The 20,234-nt window shown below is 40.2% G+C and overlaps 1 protein-coding gene and 1 pseudogene across 1 annotated transcript in view; both read left to right on the forward strand.

Moving 5' to 3' along the window:
- PRDM10 (PR/SET domain 10) overlaps nucleotides 1-20,234 on the forward strand; it is a 114,838-nt gene that overhangs the window by 822 nt on the left and 93,782 nt on the right. The gene's annotated exons all lie outside the window — the stretch shown is intronic.
- LOC101355017 (uncharacterized) lies at nucleotides 260-14,266 on the forward strand (annotated as a pseudogene).

Here is a 20,234-nt window from a genome sequence, read left to right on the forward strand (position 1 = left end):
CGGCGCGGGCGTGGCGGCAGCCCGGGGCCTCGGGCCGGCGCGGTGGCGGCCTCTGTTAGGCGGTCGCCCAGCTTCATCGTCGCGAAGCCGCGCCACCCCCACCTGCCCCATTGCTAGTCCCTCCCCGTCGTTTATTGACCAGTTGGCCTCGCCGTGACTCGGGCAGGCCCGGAGCAGGGGTTGTGGGAGGTGGTGTGTACGGTGTTTGCCTTGGTAAACACTGTGTCCTGGGAGTGGTCCGGGCAGAGGATGAGGGGTGATGCCGGGAGGCTGCGCCCTGCCAACCTGTGCACGGTATAGAACGCACAGCTGAAGGCCGTTACGTGATAGTGAACGTGTGAAGGGTGGATCGTTCCTAGCGGATGTTCAACTTTGATTAAGCGTTGTTTGGTGTATTGTCTGGTGTTTTTTAAGTCCTCTACTAAGTAAGACTGAATAGTCACTGCCCTCTATGCAGATGCGCACATTGCAGTGGAACTCTTTGTGCCTTTAACCTTGCTTGGTCGATTTCAATCAGTGGGAATTCAATTAGACTGTAATAAATTTTTATTCGGCGTATGTGTACACTTAAGCACATGGAGGGGATAGTTTTGATGCTGTCATCAGGATTGAATGTATGCTGAGTCCCTAATTCTGCGCCTTGCTCCTGTTCAACTCTTGCCTGGCTCATTATCACCTGGAAAGTTCTGTTCTTTAAACTTAATGGTTCTTAACCTTCATTAAAAACGACAGCCACTTACGGCTGTTTTTGTGGCTTCTTTTCCTGTTCTGTCCCTTTTTTGTTACCATTCCACATTTGTGAAACGCCTTTGAAGGCAGGAAGGATGTTATACGGTACTTTTTTGTATTTTCTACCTACCCACCTCCAGCACCGCAAGTATTTGTACATTGATCAACCATGCTTATTTGTTGCTTTAAAACTGAGAAAATTAATTTAAAAAATCAGCATTTGTTGGGGGCAAAGCAGTGTTTAAAGCAGTGTTTATTCAATCTGGCGTGCTTAGCAATATTAGGTTTACATTTTTTATTTTGGACTAAGTCACCTCGTGACTCCTCGTACCATTTATTCTTTCAGCACCCACTCTTTGCTGTGCCGTTATTTCGTTAGGGTGCTAAACTGATTTCTGTTTTTCCAAAGAAGCCGTTTTTAGTGTTTTTAATCTTTGTAGCATGTTCCACCATATATTAATCTGTGTATTGTAAACTGTACATCTGAATGTAGTTGAACTTGTATTATAGATAAGATTCCTGTTCTCAAGGGACCTGAAATACTTTTTACTTAGAGATTATGGTGGCAACAGATAGCATATCAATCCAGTATAATTCTTAATAGATTGGCACTGCCTCAGTTTCCACTTGCCTAAGTTTATTGGTTTTTTTCTTTCCTTCTGGTTTTAAAAATAATGCATTATCATTGTAGAAAACATAGAAGCAGTATCTAAAGTCAAAATCACCTAAAGTACAATTATTAAAATAATTCCTGCTGATATTTTGAGTGTTTCAAGTTTGTGTGTGTGTGTGTGTATGGTTCCTGGGTGATGCAAATGATTTGCTCTCTTCTACTAAACAAAAGATTGGTGGTTCAGACACATCCAGCAGCACTGCAGAAAAAAGGCCTGGCAATCTGCTTCCGTAAAGATTACAGCCAAGAAAACTCTATGGAGACACTGTACTCTGTAACAAGAGGTTGCCATGAATCGGGTGGACTTGATGGCAATGGATTTGGTTTTTGGTTTATGTATAAAATATGTTTTTAAATAGAAATTTTATTTTTTTGGTGAAAATATTGTATAAAACATTTTTACATACTTGGCATCATAATGTGTTGTTTAGTATCAGTTTTTTTATGTGTATGGGTGCCTGATAACTTACCTGATGACTTTTCACTTTCAGTAGCTTCTCCCATTATCTCAAGGAGACACCATGAAATCCTCTGAATTAAAAGAACTTTAATATTTTAATTCATTTTACTTTTAAAAAGCATAACCTAATTAATGGAGATAGAGTTCCGAAGTGATCAAATGGTTGAGAACTGCTGGTCATGGTTTTTGGTTTCCTTAATTTTATATTTTAAGCAGGGATAAATACCTGGTAATTGCATAATTTCATTTGGTAAACATGATAAACTATTAAACATCCTATCATTGCAACATTCGAATTGTTTAGTCACAGTTTTAAATGTGAATGCTGATGTACTTTGATCTATTACCACTAAAATATCATCCCCTCCCTGCAAAAAGGTAGAGACAAACACCCTGTCCAGCAATTTGTTTTTCACCAGCAGAATTTATTGATTACTATCTAAATTTATCATAGGTACTTTAATAAATTAATGAACAAGAATTTGGTATCTAGAAAGTCAGGAAAAAGGAAGTGTCGGCTGCAACAAAATCTTTGCAGAATAGTCCCAGCTCGAATTCTCTTAGAGGGTAGGATGGGGAACTTTTTTGACTGTATTATTTGGGTCATTCTGTTTGGCACCATCAACTCCTTCCTCTCGATTACTCTGGCATCAAACTGTTTACTTGGTTTGGTTGGATTACTGCTACAGTGTATCTAGCCTCTGTGTTTTTTATTCTCGATGTTGTAGCCCTAGTTCGAGACTTGTCTGGAACACTCTGAAATGGTGCCTCTCCAGTTTATTTCCTACAGCCCCTTCTTTGACATGGATACCTGACTATTAGTCCTAAAACATTATTTCTGTTCCCTTTCCAAAGTTCTTTAGTGGCTTCCCATTGCCCATACCTATGTAGATTTTAAATTTGTTCAAGCTGTGGAAAGCACCTGGAAGTTCTTTTTTGATAACTTTGAAATAGTTTAGGGAATTGGGGAGTGAGGAAATTACAACAAATTAAAATGTGGCGAAAATAATCATTATAAAATCAATAGTGCACAATAGTTTAAGAACTCAAAACATATAGATTGCTAACAGGTTACTATTGTTATTCGTTTCTTAGAGCACTCATTTATTTCAAACATTAGGTATTGGAGCTAAATGCTCCCTTTCTTAACCTATGCCCTTCACTTTTATCGTCTGACTCTGATGTTGGAATCCACTACCGTGAGCTCTACCTCTTTCGTGCTGTGATCTTTAGAAGAGCTGTCGCTTAGATCTGCACCATCCAGTATGGTAGCCGTTAGCCACATGTGGCTATTGAGCACTTGATATATGGCTAATGCTTTAAGTGTAAAATACACATCAGATTTTGAGACAAAGTATGAAAAAAGGACATAAAATATATCAATTTAAAAGATATTGACTGTATGTTGAAATTATAATAGATATACACCTGCTCCTCATTATCGACTGTCTCGGTTTACCAAGATGATAGTAAAAAATCTACTGTCCAACTATTTTGTGCCTCAATGACGCATGTCTGGCAGTAACAAACGCCAAGGTGTGAGGCGAGAGTAACGCAGGCTGTGACGGTGAAGGTTATGTGTCAGCTTGGCTCGGCCATGATTCTCAGTGGTTTGGCAGTTATGTAACAATACAGTCATCTTTCATTTTGTGATCTGATGTGATCATCCTCCATTATCGTATAACGCCAATTTTCACATAACTGACCTGGTCTTTGGAACCTAACCACGTTGATAAGTGAGGAGTGGGTGTACTGGGTTAAATAAGATACATTATTACAATTAATTTCACCTGTTTCTACTTTTTAAAACTGGCTAGTAGAAATTTAATATTACATATGTGGCTTGCATGATATTTCTATTGAACACCCCTGCCTTAGACTTAGTGTAATAAGGGTAGGGTTGGTAAGATATACTATATATTATCTTTTGGTTTCTATATATGAAACTGTATTTGGACTAGCTCGTGGGACAACTGGCCTTTTAAACACAGTTGGAGAATCATAGCCTACAGATAAAATCCATATTCTTTTTACTTCTGTATTTGAAAACTTTGACAGTTTTGCCCTAACCTACCTTGATAGATGCATTTCCTTTTAGTACTCTGTGTGGAGGTTTGATATGGTGTAGCATTTAATAGCATGGGCTCTGGGGTCAAAGGAACCTACTAGATTCATAGCTCAACTGCTTACTGGTCGTGATCTTGGGCAAGTTCCTTAACTTCTGTAAGCATTATTTTCCGTATGAAATCATTTAATTAGTCTTAATTACTGATAGGGATAATAGTACCAATCTTGTAGACTCAGTGTGAGTATGTTTGCTAATCCCTTACCACAATAGTGTGAATGGCTCAGTATAGCGCAAAGTAATAAATGGTTCAATAATTGCTTACCTATTGTGGACCCTCTGCTTCACCTAAACTGATCTTCACATGTTCCTAAAATATTCTGGGTTTATTCCCTTCATATTTTTATTCTTTCATTTCTCAAATGGAATGTTTGCTTCTCCCAGCCCCTCATCCCCTCATCTTGTAGTTCTACCCACTGAAATCCCATCCATCCTTCTACAACAGTGGCTGACACACTTTTTTGGTAAAGGACCACATGGTAAATATTGTCCACTTTGCAGGCCATAAATTCTCTGTCACAGGCACTCATCTCTGCTTATGTAGCCTGAAAACGTGACTGTATTCCAATAGAACTTTATTTACGGACAGTGAAATTTGAATTCATATAATTTTCACGTGCCATGAATTCTTCTTTTTGAGTTTCCCCAACGATTTTAAAATGTAAAAACCATTCTTAGCTTGCAGGCTGTATAAAAACAGAGGTTGGACAGGATTTGGCCCACGGGCCACAGTTTGCCAACTCATGTACTAGGGCAAGCAGAAACCGCATATTCCTCACTGAAGCTGGTTGGCCATCTTATTTGAAAGTGGTCCTTTTTGCCGCAGAATGTCTTGAAGCATTTTTGTACTACCTCATAATAATGGTAACATTTATTGAGTGCTTGTTGTATATTGTAGTAACGTGTGCTTATTTCTTGTTTCCTAACCAGATTATAAATTCCCAGAAGCTCGGGATATTTTTTAGTCCCCTCATATATAATACACTACAAAAGAGTGCTTTTCACTTTACTGGATTCTAAAATGTTTTGAGAAGTAAATGAGTGACTATAATTAGTTTAAGAAGACATTCAAAGTGATTTTTGAAGCCTCCTACCCCCCGCCCCGGTTTTTTCCCTTCAAATTCATATTTTTGTGTGCAAGTCTTAGCATTCCTTGAAGGTTGTGAGGCCAATTTATTAGAGATTATTGTCCGTTTTGCCACAAACTATGATTATAGGTAGCATTATTATAATGTCCTTCTCATAGTGGAATAACTACAACTCCTTTGTTTCATTATGTTTTGTGTCTGACTATATATGTTCTTTCCAAGGTACCTGTTTACATTTACTCCGTCCTGTGTGAGGTTGACAGAACAGTGTTATCATTTTACAAATGAGAAAAAGGAGATAGGTTTAGTGAATTATACAGGAGTGATGAGAGCTAAGGTAGGAGCAAGGTGTCTGGATTCTTAAGGCCAGGCTGTGATGGGTATACAGTGAGGATTCTGTCTCCTTGTATCAGTCATTCATCTTCTTCTTTATTCTCTTCCTCTTGAAGGTGATGAAAGTTATCCTGGATTTTAAGTACCGCATAATTAGTGTCATGGATTGAATTGTGTCCCCCAAAAAATGTGTGTAGCAACTTGGCTACGGCATGATTCCTAGTATTGTATGATTGTGTTATCTGATGTGATTTCCTTATGTGTTGTAAACTCTACCACTATGACGAGATTGTATGTGATCTCATGTGTTGTAAATTCTATCACTGTGATGAGGTTGTACTGATGAGGTTGACAAGATCAGTGTCTTAATGCAATCTCTTTTGAGATAAAAAAGAGAGAAGCGAGCAGAGACACACGGGAACCTCATACCACGAAGAAAGCAGTGCCGGGAGTAGAGCATGTCCTTTGCACCTGAGGTTCCTGCGCAGAGAAGCTCCCAGATCAAAGGAAGACTGATGACACGGACTTTCCTCCAGAGCCAATGGAGAAAGCGTTCCCCTGGAGCTGATGCCCTGAATTTGGACTTGTAGCCTACTGGACTGTGAGAGAATAAATTTCTCTTTGTAAAGCCATCCACTTGTGGTATTTCTGTTGGAGCAGCACCAGATGACTAAGACAATTAATTAGTAAGGCCCTGTGACCAACAGATGCTTGGGACACTTGTTTATGTTGCATGCAACTTTTCTCAAGTACCTTAAACCTATGAAAGACAGATAGTACATAACTATAAAACAATTCTAGAATTAAGACTAAATTATGTAGTAGTAATTACACTTTGATGAACTTCATTTCATTTGAAAATTTTGATTAAGAAAATTTATATTCATATTTATATATGCTTATCCCAACTTCTAGGTATCTCACCAAAAAAATTTATATCTTATAATACATCATTTAAAAAATAATACTTTTTGACATCTGGGATCTTAAAAACTAGTGAGTGGCTGTCTAAGATACATCAGTTGGTCCCAACCCACCTAGAGCAAAGAAGAATGAAGAACACCAAAGACACAAGGAAAATATTACCCAAAACACAGAAAAGGCCACATAAACCAGAGACTCCATCAGCCTGAGACCAGAAGGACTAGATGGGGCCCAGCTACCACCAATGACCGCCCTGACAGAAATACCACAGAGAGTCCCTGATGGAGCAGGAGAAAAGTGGGGTGCAGAACTCAAATTCTAGTAAAAAGACCAGACTTAATGGTCTGACTGAAACTGGAGGGACCCCGGAAGACATGGCCTCTGGACTCTGTTAGCCCAGAACTGAAACCATTCCTGAAGCCAACTCTTCAGACATAGATTAGACTGGACTATAAGGCATAAAATGATGCTTGTGAAGAGAGTGCTTCTTAGCTCATGTACATACATGAGACTAAATGGGCAGCTCCTGTCCAGAGGTGAGATGAGAAGGCAAAAAAGGACAGGATCTGGTTGAATGGACCCGGGAAATCCGTGGTAGAAAGAAGAAGTGTACTGTCATGTTATAGGGAGAACAACTAGGGTCACATAACAATGTGTGTATAAATTTTTTTATGAGAGACTAACTTGAACTGTAAACTTTCACTTAAAGCACAATAAAAAAAATACTTTTTTCTGGTGCATGGTTTTCAATAATTATAAACTATAGTAAGTATATTTTAAGTCTAACAAAATATGTGCAAGACCTTTACAGAAAAAAAATTCCAAAGCTTTATTGAGTGGCTTTAATAAGACCTAAATTGATGGAAAGACACTAGTTCAAGGATTGGAAAATTCAGTATTATAAATGTATCAGTTTTCTGGAAACTGATTTATAGATTTAATGTAATCCTAACACATTTTTAAAAAGTAGAACCGGACAAGCTGATTCCAAAATTTTTGCCAAGGCCTAAGAATTGGCAAGACATTGTTGAAAAAGAGAAGTTGGAAAAACTTCTGCTACTGGAGACTAAGAAGTATTATAGCACTAAAGTAATTAGGACAGTGTGATATTGGCATTGGGATAGACTAGTAGATCAGTGGAACACAACAGCACACCCAGAAGCAGCCTCACACATAGATTCAGGCACTTGATTTATGGCATAGGAGCCATGGCAGATCAGCAGGAAGGGAGGGACTTTCTATTAAATAGCGCTGGGCCAATTGGCCATCCATATAAAAAAAAAGTTAAATGGGCCCCCTGCCTCACACCATAAACAAATCAGTTTCAGGTGGATTAAAACCTAAATTTGAAAGGCAAAACAGTAAGGCTTTTAGAAGTTAATATAAGAGAATATATTCATGACCCCATTATAGAGAAAGGTTTTTTTAGACAAGACACTACATGTACTAACAGAATAATGGACAAAAGTCTTGCATAGATGTTTCAGAAAAGAAGTCCAAAAAGCTAATAAACATATGAAAAGGTGTTCAGCCTTGTTAACAGGCAAATGCAAATTACAGCCACGATGCCATATTACTGTATACCTAAATTAAAGTTGATAATACCAAGTCCTGAGACTGTAGAGCAATAGGGACATTCATACATGGCTGGTAGGAATACAAATTGGTGTGACTCTTGGAAAACATTTTGGATTACAGTTGTCATGGATTGAATTATGTCCCCCCAGAAATGTGTATCTATTGGCTGGGCCATGATTCCCAGTATTGCGTGCTTGTCCTCCATGTTGTAATTTTATGTTATAGAGGATTAGGGTGGGATTGTATAATACCCTTACTAAGGTCATATCCCTGATCCAGTGTAAAGGGAGTTTCCCTGGGGTGCGGCCTGCACCACCTTTTATCTTTTGTAAGAGATGAAAGGAAAGCAAGCAGAGAGTGGGGGACCTCATACAATCAAGAAAGCAGTGTCAGGAGGAGAGAGTGTCCTTTGGACCCAGGGTTCCGTGCGCGAAGAAGCTCCTAGTCCTGGGGAAGATTGATGAGAAGGCCGACAGAGAAAGTCTTTCCCTGGAGCTGATGCCCTAAATTTGGACTTTTAGCCTACTTCACTGTGAGGAAATAAACTTCTCTCTGTTAAAGCCATTCACTTGTGGTATTTCTGTTAAAGCAGCACTAGATGACTAAGACAACAGTATATAGAAAGTCAAAGATATACACAGTCCAAAAAACACAAAAACTTGTTGCCATCAAGTTGATCCCTACTCATAGCGACCCTACAGGACAGTAGAACTGCCCCATAGGGTTTCTAAGGAGCTGCTGGTGCATTCGAACTGCCGACCTTTTGGTTAGCAGCCTGAGCTCTTAACCACTGCATCACCAGGGTTTCAGGCATACTCTAAAACCCAGCAGTTCCACTGCTAGTGGAATGCCTACACGGGAGAGGACTAGAAAAACTATTTGGTGTGATTTATTTTCATGATACGAATTGATTCAATTAATATTTGCTTGCTACTATATTCTGTTTTCTAAACACAGGTAGCTTTTTTTTTTTTGAACAAGTGATTATATGTCATTTATATTTTTCTATTTTCTGAGTATTTTAATCAAATCTTCCATCCAATCTCTTCTTCAGTTCCTAAAATAATTCCGGTCACATAATAGCTTTTAACAAATCTCGTTGTGGTTTTTAAGTAATTATTTGAATTTTTACAGTGGGTACGCTTCACTCTGGCTTTTTAGTTACCTCACCTCTCTGACTATCGGGTTATTTGCTCAGTTAGGTCTGTTTGTGGGCTTGGGGAATTACAACCTCCTCTGATTCCCTTGAGGGTAAATCTAGCCTAGGGATTGCATCATCTGGTGGGAGACCACGGACAGAAGCTGGTCTAAACCGTGCTTGGATTCTGGCAGCTTTGCCTAGGGTGCAAAGCTATTGCAGCAGAGAAGGGAAAGAACATCTAAGCTCTGCAGTGAAAGGCATCTGGGTTTAAATTTCATGTATCAGCTTTACAAGCTTGGACAAGTAATAATTCTTGGTTGTTGTGAGAATTAATTGAGACTGAGTATTTAAAGGCCATCTCACAATGCCTGGCCTGTGATAGGTGCTTAGAAAATGGCAGTAGCTGTAATTATTACTGTCCCATTAGTTCTTTGTTAAGAAACATGGAATTTCCACAGGATGCATTGTCAGTCAGATGGACTATGATAATGCTGATATTTAAAATAAAGAGCTGCACTGTTAAGTGATCCGAATTTTGTGGTCTCATTCAGCTCCTTTACTGGATTTGCAAATGAATTCCAACAGGTTTTAGGCTACACCTGAATGGAATGGCCCATGTAAGCGTTTGCCTGGATAGATATGGCTGAGGTTTCTAAACAGGAACGTGATGCCACCATTTTGTCCCTCCATGTGGAAGAAAATGCTAGTCACAGAGTTTTAAAATTCTAGCAATTTTAAGTTGAATGATACATATCTTCTAGTGAAGCAAATTGAGAATTAAAAGAAAATCCTTTCCTGTGGTTAGGAGGCATTTATTCCCAAATCAATTGTTTAACAATGAAAATGTATTAACATGTCTTTTAATTGAAAATACGATTTTTCTGGTAAAAATGCCTCCGTGAGCTCATACTTAGCCCGGTGTGATCATAATTTAAATAATTATCCACATTTGTAATGTCCTGTGTGTACTGTTGTACTATGCTGTGACAAACATTCCCCACTTGATCTCAACAATGATCCTGCGAGTTAGGTAAGACAGGTGCTGTTAGTCCTGTTGTGGAGATAAAGACGTTTTACTTGCCTTCAAAGTCGGTATTTTCCTCCTACGCCTACAAGGAAACACTTGCAGAAATATCCTGGCTAGCAGAAGATAACTCTGGTTACTAGACCAGTGAGTGTTGCGCTGTCTATGGTAGTGTTATTAAGATGGAGGAGGCTGAAATTTAGTAGATTACAAGTATTAATTATAAGCTAATAAGAGACTTTTCAGGAAGGCAATAACTGCCTCAAGAACATTCCATATTTTCTCTCTCCGAGCTCACCATCTCGTTAATGACATCCTTAGTTTTGGCCACTCTTTTTCACATTGAACTTTGCAAACAAGAGGCTGGGGGACAGGAGTAAGAATTTGAGAATATGTAATAGACGAGGCCCACATTGACCTGTCCAGGGGGTGGGGGGTGCAGAATTGAATATAAAGGAAATCACGTCAAACCAATATCAATTTGCGTTTAAGTCCTAGGTCAGTGTCGTGTTTCAGTCTATTTGAGTAAAAAAGGTTGCATTTTTCAGGAGGCGAGGTAGAATGAGCAGGTAGTTACACTGTTTTCTTTTATATTATACCCATAGTGCTAAATTATGAAAATTTTGCTCTAGAATAATTTTCCTCCAAGCAATTTTAACAGTTAATGTCTTTTTTTTTCCCCCCAGTTAAAACATTTTAAAGAGCTTGAATTATGTAGGAAACAGCTTACTGTTTAAAATTATGTCTCTTTATGTTATCCAGGATTTTATCCTAACTGGGCTTTGTGATTGTCGAGTCCTAGTTAGCACCCAGAACCATCTGTGAGGAAGGCATTCACGGCCTCAGAAGACCCACCTGAAAGTCTCCTATGTAGTTACTGCAATTGCTAACTTCAACAAAGGTGCTTCAGATAAGTAGGTCAGATAGCTTTAGGTGTACAAGTGTGCCAACACCTCAGATTGTATCTGCCCTGCCATTTGTCTTGCAAATGAATGTTCCTGTTCATAAAGGGGCTGGAGAGATCTATGTAAATCCATTGTCCATAGACAGAGAACAAGGATACACTCAGTATTGTTTGATAAGTCACTACAGCGATCTTTCAGTCTTCAAATATTTCTCATCAATCCATATTTACAAACGAAACTCATTTCAGATATTCCTGACAAGTGTATGGTACAGGTTTGCTTGTAAGGGAAGTTGGAAAAGGAAATGCCCATCAGTGCTATCTGGTTGGCAAGGAGGACCACCTAAATTCACCACCATCCCAGCCCTTCTAGAATTCTTAGACATATTCTTAGACAATACCAAAGACATTTTAAGGAAGCTGGTAAGTTGTACATTTTGAAGAAAGGTGCAAGGATTCTTGCTAAATTTTTTGATTAGTAAAAAAAAAGAAAAAGCTTTTTTTTTTAAGTTGGTAGCTCTGAGCAGTGTAAGTTTGTGCGAGGATATTTGTTGATATCACTTAGCTGGAGTAAGAATTCTGAGCTCCGCAGGAGAAAAGACCTGACTATCTGCTCCTGTAAAGATGACAGCCTAGGAAACCCTATGGGGCGGTTCTGTTCTGTCCTGTAGGGCTGCTGAGTCGGAATTGAATTGATGGCACACAACAACAGTCTTTTTTCCCCAGGGCTTACTAAAGGCAGGCCTTGACCTCGTTGTAATCAGTCCCTCAAACTCCTTCTAGAATGATTTTCCAAAGAAGCGTCCCTTTCGTGATAAAATATTTTTCTTTCCAGTTGGCCAGATCTGGCTAGACATCGAATCTCCTGGAGAGTTTTAAAAACAAAGATTCCCACTCCCCTCCATCTCCCTCGATTGACTGAATCAAAATCTCCAGGGGTTCTACCCTAGAATCTGTTTTCACCCCACGCCCTTGGTGATTCTGATTAAACCAGTTCATGAACTTTGGGGACTGTGGGCCGATGAATAAGGTGTAACTTTCTGAACTTTCACTTGAGGTCTTTTTAGGCCCTGCTGTCAGAGGCTTTTCTCTCAGTTACTAGTCCCTCCACTTGCCCTCCGTTCCTCTTGCATCTGGACTTAAGCTGGTTTCACCAGAAATGCTCTCGTAGTCCCTCTATAGCATAATATAGCCCAAATACCACTTTCCTTTCCATGTACCCCCTGGAATTCATTTCTCTTTCTTAAGGTTCTTGCCGTTTATGCCAAACTGCTTCCTAAAAAGATTTGTGTCGATTTAAAGTGCCATATTCACTCTTTCTTTTTTTAAGTAGCTTTACCGACCGTACAATTCACTCGTTTAACGTACACAATTCGGTGAATTTTAGTTTGTTCACAGAGTTGTGCAGCTATGACCACAGTCAATTTTAGAACATTTTCATCACCCCAGAAAGAAGCCCTGTACCTCTTAGCTGTCACCCTCCGAGCCCATCCCCTTCCCAGTTCCTGGCAACCATGGATCCACTTTCTGTCTCTGTCCATTTGCCTGTTCTGGACTTCTTACATAAATGGAATCATACAGTGTGTGGCCCTTTGTGACTGGCTTCTTTCACTTAGTATCGTGTTTTAAAGGTTCATCCGTGTTGTAGCGAGTATCAGTCCTTAATTACTTTTTATTGTTGCTAACATTCCATTGTAGGGATATACCACACTTTATTTATCTGTTTATCAGTTGATGGACATTTGGGTTGTTTCCACCTCTTGGCTATTATGAATAATGCTGCTATGAACATTTGTGTACAGGTTTCTGTGTGGACATATGTTTTCATTTCTCTTGGGTATATACCTAGGAGTGGAATTGCTGGGTCATATGGTAACTCTATGTTTAGCCTTTTGAGGAACTGCCAGACTGTTTTCCAAAGTGGCCACACCATTTTACATTTCTAGCAGCTGTGTATGAGGGTTCTAATTTCTCCATATCCTCGCCAACACTTGTTATTGTTTGTCTTTTTGATTACGGCCATCCTAATGGGTTCAAAGTGGCATCTCGTTGTGGTTTTGATTTGCATTGCCCTAGTGACTCATGATTTCTGACATCTTTTCATGCGCTTGTTGGCCGTTCATGTATCTTCTTGAAGCAATGTCTATTCAGATGCTTTGCCTGTTTTTGAATTGGGTTATTTGTCTTTTTATTATTGAGTTGTAAGAGTTCCTTACATATTCATTTTATACGTTTATACCACTTCAATTACGCAACGTACTCTGTGTCTCAGTCTTCTCAGCTGCAGTGCTGTACCTCATACGGTTGTTGAGAGAGTTAAATGAGATAGTCATGTAAAAGGCATGAACAGTTAGTTCCTAGCATGTGGCAAGTGTTCAACATATGTCCTATCACTTATCTGGGTTCACCATCTTATTAATGAAATGCTTCGTTTTTCTGACCACTCTGTTTTGATAATTAACAGAAAGGTGAACAACCTGTGTGTTCAGACTGGACCGTATGAAGTATTCATTCCCACCAGGTATGAAGGTCTGGGGTCTAGTGTTCGTCTTTATATAGCTCCAGTGACTTGGTGTTAGCAGTTCACCCGGCAGTGACTGGGAACTGGGGGGCCTGTTTCAAACTAAAACAAACGCGAGCTCGGGCGGCGGGTGGAGCGGCAGCGGCCAGGCCGCCCAGCTTCGCGAAGGCTCTCGGTGCGCCGCGGCCCGCAGGCACCCAGCACGCGCCCTCCCTGCTGCCAGGACGCCCACGAGAAAGGTCAGCTCCGCTGGCCGAGGGGCGGGGAAGGAGGAGCCCAAGAGAAGATCGGCGAGGTTGTCAGCCTAACCTGCTCCTGCAAAAGTGGAAATGAAGTCCAAAAAGGCAGCAGGAAAGGACAAACCTTCAGACAGAACAGTGCAAACAAAAGGGAAAAGGGGAGCAAAGGGAAAACACGCTGCAGTGGCTAACATAGAAACTAAAGGTTTACCTGCAGAAAATGGAGAAACTAAAAACGAGGAGAGTCCAGCCTCTGATGAAGCGGGAGAGAAAGAAACCCAGTCTGACTCGTGGTTGTCTACCGCGTCTTATCAGTGCTCCCCGTATCTCCCTTCTTGTACAATCCAGAGGCACAGTTTTGTCAACGAGTTTGTAAATGGCAAGTTTTTTAGTAGCTCTAGACGCATTTTGAAGGAGGAAATCCCACCTCCTCCCATTTTTCAAGTGTAGATGCTTTGTTTTCTGAGGTGAAATCATTTGGTGGCTGTTTGTTTTTTGGAACAACCAGAAAATAGTGGGGTGTTGAACTGTGGGAGACTTTGACTGTCTGAGGTGTCCAACGGAACATTCTATAGGTGGAATACAAAGTACCATTAATGGTGATTTGGAGTCTTGGTCATGCATTTATACGTCTTGAACATTTTTAAATTACTTCCATTTCCATGTAGTTTTTTAGTAGAATTGTTTCCTAAAGAAAACCACCCCCTCGCCATGGCTCTCCCTGTCAGAACAGGGGGTTCTGTGACATCTTTGCTTGTGGTGGTCCGGTTTTCCTCATAGCTTTGTTAGGTGCTGTGAAAGCCTGAACATTTGAGTGTATAGTGTGTGTGATATTAAATTGTGAATTAGTGTGACTTATCAACAATTGGAGATATTTGATACTTGATAGCCTCTTAAGAAAAATTTGCCTCCAAATTTAAAGCTGGAATTTAGAAAAGAATAATAACTACACATGGCTTTTTAGATTTTTGGTACGTACGTTAAGAATTGTGTACAATTCCCGAGGCCACCTCCTCAGACAAAGATTGAACTGGACTGTGGGACATAAAATGATACTCGTGAAGAGTGTACTTCTTAGCTCAAGTAGATACATGAGACTAAATGGGCAGCTTCTGTCTGGAGGTGGGATGAGAAGGCAGAGAGGGTCAGGAGCTGGTTAAATGGACACAGGAAATCGGGTGGGAAGGAGTAGTGTGCTGTCGCAGTATGGGGAGAGCAGCTAGGGTCACATAACAATGTATGTATACATTTTTGTATAAGAGACTAACTTGAATTGTAAAGTTTCACTTAAACTACAACAATAAAAAATAAATAAATGAAAGAATTGTGTACAGATTGTTCATAAGATCTCTGTACTGATTCTCAAAACCAATAAAATACCAATTCTGAAAGAAAAAAAAACTAAAATTCATGTCAGTTGGCAAGCATAGCCTAAAATTTGTTTAGGACAAACTAAAATACAAAGCTTGCTTGAGAGGGCGAGAAATGAATGCTGTAAGGCGTGGTCATCGCTGTGGTGGACTAATTGAAGGCTTTACCTAAGTACTTACCACAGACCGGTCACAGGAGGAAATCCTGTCTGCGTGTGATTTCCAGCAGTTGTCATCACCCCTGCACCTCTGCCCATCCTGTTAGCTAATGGAAGTTGGAGGCACAGCAGACTTACATGCAGCCCTACCACTGACTTCCTCGTGGCCACCTGAGCCTCGTTTTTACTAGTGTGAGCTCGACTCCTGTGTGTACAATGGGGATGAGACCATCTGGGTTAACCTTATAGTGTTGTTATGGGAATGGCACAAGTTGTAGATATGAAAGCATTTCGGATACTATAAAGTACAGCTGTACACCAAGGTATATACCTTGGGTTATAAGAATTGGACTTCGACAAAATTTCTTTTAACACCTTATTTGACTTATAAGGTATTCTTTGCACTTACATGGACTGATTTTGATTTTGATTTTATGTACCTTGGGAGCAGCTGCAGCTGAGCTCAAGGCACCTTGCAGTTTTATAGTTGGTTTGAGTTCAAGTTCTCTCAGAATATTTTAATTTGCTAGTTTATAGTACTACCAAAAAACCAGAACCAAACTTGTTACCATCAAGTCACTTCTGACTCAGCGACCCTATAGGACACAGTAGGACTGCCCCATAGTATTTCCAAGGCTGTAAATCTTTATGGAAGCAGACTGCATAGCTGGTGGTTTTGAACTACCCATCTTTTGGTTAGCAGCCCAGCACTTTAACCACTGCGCCACCATATGCATAATTTGCTTTTTTCCCCCATAGTATTTTTTTCTTTCAGTTCACTGAAGTTCAGTTATAAACATGCATAACTTAGTTTTAAACTAAACATTCATAAAACTTAGTTTTTAACCATGGAAACAGTACATGTACCATTATTTTAAATGGTAATCCATTTTTTATTTATGAGAATTCATCCTAAGAGAGTTTTATTAAGGAACGAATTTTCCTCTGAAGGCAGGAGAAGACTGTACTCTAAGTTCATTCAGGAAGCAGTTGTTGATAGCCCCCTGTGCCTGGCTTGGCTGCAGGTGCTAAGGATATCCACCATGCAGTCAGGTAAGGTGGCGTTCTCTGGGAGCTGCCTTCCAGTAGAGGGGGGACAGGCAATGCACAAATATGTAAAGAGCTTAACTGATAATCAGTGCTTTGCAGAGTATAAAGGAGAGTAAGGTGAGAGTGAATGATCAGGAAGTCCTGCTGAGGAGGTAACATTGACCCTGAGATCTGAATCGTGAGGAGGTAGGCATTCCAACCTTGTGGAGCAGTTCTACTCTGTAACACAGGGGGTCACCCTGAGTTAGAATTGACTCTAAGGCAGCTGGGTTTCTTTCCGACATTTGAAAATGTTGGCGGAAAGCATTCCAGGCAGAGGAGACAGGTATTGCATAAGTCCTAAAGTCTGGACTCTAGCTAAGAAAGAAAAGGAGGCCCAGAGAGAGGCCTGGAGGTTTAACCTTTCCAGGCCAAGCCGGAGAAGGTAGTTCAGGACACAGCCAGATGAGGGGGATGACCAGCAAGGGTGGTGTTAGGAAATCAGAAGAAAGAGTTTTGAGGAAGCTGTGAATGTGGCAGAGAGGGTGAGCAGGATGAGAACAGTGTTGACCTCTGGATTGGGTGGCAGAGAGTGTAAGCCTACAGCCTCAGGGGGGTGGCTTGATGGGCGCTGGCTGAGGAGAGAGTGTGGAGATAGACTAGACAGCGCTTTTAATTTTGTACGTGACACAGAGCAGGCAGATAGGGTGGTAGGTGACCAGGAAAGTGGGTTCAAGGGCAAGTTTTGTTTAATGGAAACTTTAAATTGAAATATAATATGCATCTAGAGAAGTACATACCTTTTTCTTTTAAAAAAGGTAGGAAATACTAACGCATACTTATTTGCTGATGTGAAAGTTCCAACAGAGAGGGATGAAGCCCTTGAGAGAACAAGAAGGAGTGATTGGTCTTGGATCAGATCAGGGACATTTCCTCCTTTGTCATAGGAAGGGAGGCAGAGAGTGAGTAGAGAGGGGTTGGGGGAGCTGGAGGAAATATCTGCCTGGTTGGCCGTTTTCTCAATGAAGTGTGAGGCAGGGTCAGCAGCTGGGGTCAGGGTGGTGAAGGGGAAGTCAGGAGAAAGGAGAAGGCCAGGAATCGTCCTTTTTAGAGGTAAGAACCTGATATAATACAGAAGTACAATAGGCTATATTACAATATAATAATGCTCATTTGAGATCTGTGACCCTGAATTTAAAGCAAAACTGGTTAACGTGTGTAAGATTTTCTCCACCAATGGTTATGACATGGAGTGTGTGGAGGGAGGTAAGGGAGTGTATAAGAGGGTGTTTATAATGATGGACTTCAGAATCTAACCCAATGAAAACGTGTATATTGTTAGACTCTTTTAGCTGCGTTGAGTAGAGTGTCCTTCTTGTAGCTTAGTATCGTGCCATACTCAATAAGTGGGAAAGAAGGTGTCTTCAGTTTTACCCTTTCAATTTGTTTATGTCTTCCTGAATCTTCCTCACTCCTATCTACACTCAACTAACTCTTGGAAGATTAGCTTATAGAAAGAATTATAATTTAATGTTTTTTCAAAATGAAAATAGCTTTATTAGTTTTTATTTTAAAATGACATTATTGAGAAGTATTCAGAAAATACCAAAAGCTATAAAGAGGTAAAGTAGAAATACTCAAATTCAACTTTTTAGAGTTAACCATGGTTAACATTTTGGTGAGTACTGTGTTCCCTAAGACATTTCTTTATGTATGAATATATAGATGTCTTTCCACATATATCTATAACTTAAGTCTTTTTTTATTAGGGTATTCTTGGTAAAAGAACAGGTCAATCAGCAGGGGAATATTTAAATAAACTATTGGCACATCCATCAGCTGTTAAAAGCAATGAGGTAAATCTATGAACCAATCTGAAAAGATGTCCATAGTATATTAGCTTAAATAAAAAAATATCTCATAACAATACATAAAGTATGATTCCATTTGTGCCTAAGCATGTGTGTATGTATAAAGACAGTTGTTTTTTTGTGTGCTGGGTTTGTATGTCATAGAGCAGTGTCTGGAAGGATACACACTAAAACTCAACAGGAGGTAGGTACATCTGGAGAGTCGGGTGGGCTAGTGGCGGGGAGCTTTTATTTGTTTTATAATAATTTACTTTTATTATTTTAAATTTTACTTATAATACTTTTTATTATTTATTTTAATAATTTATTATGGTTCAGATAGTTCTGTACTGTCAGAATTTTAAAGGTTTATTTGAGAAGTAATCTATGCTTACTGTAAAATATAAATCCATCATTCAGGCTTGTAGCCCAAAAGATTAGGAGAAAAAGCCTGGTTCCTCTTGGTTCTGGAGTGCTCCACAGCTTGCTCACGGACAAACTGTGATTGATAGTCTATGGAAGTCTGTTTCATAATAATTAAGTAAATGGATTTCACTTCTGTTGTGCCAACAGCTTTTAAGACAGTACTTATAGAAAATGATGCATGTGAAAGAGTATTTAATATATATAATTTCAAAATTAGCAGAATTACATTTTATTAACAACATGGTATTTTTACATGCTTCTTAGATTCTAAAGCTTTCCCATTGCTTTGTGTTCTATGATAAAGAAGTGATATATTTAGTGATTCTGGTTATATCTTGATTACATTATGTCAGATATCCTGTATGACAGTGTTTTTCTTACTGGGGTTACCCATTACCGGGTTTCCACAAGTTCTCAAATTTTTGAGCAACACAGTAATAAGGTAAAAGGAGAAAAGTTTTCCCAGTCTCACTCCTTTGGGATTGCCCTCAGTTTCCTGCCAGGACAGCCAGGTCCTGAGGAACCAAATCCTAGAGAGAAGGGACACTTACTGAAATGAGCCCAGCTTTCTGCACCTGCTTTTCCCCTTAGAGCGTGTGCTGGTTCTCGGGGTAGGGCAAGAGGCTGGGAAGTGGTTGGGGCTGCTGAGAGGCAGAGAAGCCAGCGGAGATTTAGGCAATCTCATGAGCCTGGGGAGATAGAAAAACTAGTTCATGGCTGCTGAGGCGGCCAGAATTGAAGGCGCCGAGATCCCAGAGATGAGGAAGGTACAGAGGAGAGATCCTGACAACCAGCCCTGGTCTTCCCTCCGGGCATTTGCTGACTCAGCTCTGTGCTGGTCCAGAGAGGCCAAGGAGTCTAGCAACAAAGCAGCTGAAAAGGCAGAGTGGAGTTTGTCATCTCATGCTGCTGGGGAGACAGAAACTATATCGTTCAGGCCTCATAAAGGAGGAGGAGCCCTAGGAAATACCTTAGAATCTCAGTTGCAACCCTTGGAAGGTCAAACGTAGGAGACCCTATCTTACAGAGAGAGACTGCAAGCCAGCCTGGAGTCCGCTTGGCGGGACTGAGGTGCTCTGCCCTCTGCAGGCTACCTTGGGAGAGGGTGCCATGATGCTTCTAGGGGATTGGGGGTGTTCTTCTGGATCCGGATGCGTTTACTTTGTGAACGTCTATGGCACCATCACCAGTGATACCGGAGGGTGGTTCTTCCTCTGCTGCTTTGGGATTTCCACTTCAAGTCTTCTGAGAGTAAAACAAAGGACTCCCTGATAGTTTCTCTTTGAAACTGACTTTGCATTTTACCAGCAACAGATGTTCTTTGTAAAAAGGAAGAGGCAAACATCAAGGTTTAGAATTCCTTAGAACTGATACCAAGTGCTGGTTCCTTTTGAACTCCCAAGGATTTTAATGTAGAATCAGCAGCCCCAGACCCCCAGCAAGTCTCTAGGTTTTTCTTTCTTTAATGTTAAGAGTTCCTTTGAAGGACCTGGTGGAGGCTTCTAACGCGTGGGCAGCAAGCTATCAGATGGGATGGGAGGACCAATCAGTTTATTTTTTGATAGATGAAAGGTTTTTATCTGAACTAGGAAAAAAAAAAAGTCCCCATTTGTTGGGTGGACATGAAGAAAGATTTGCTTGCATGTCTCATTTGAGGCATGA

This window comes from Trichechus manatus, unplaced genomic scaffold (genome assembly GCF_000243295.1).
Source record: "Trichechus manatus latirostris isolate Lorelei unplaced genomic scaffold, TriManLat1.0 scaffold00064, whole genome shotgun sequence".
In the NCBI taxonomy this organism is placed as follows: Eukaryota; Metazoa; Chordata; class Mammalia; order Sirenia; family Trichechidae; genus Trichechus; species Trichechus manatus.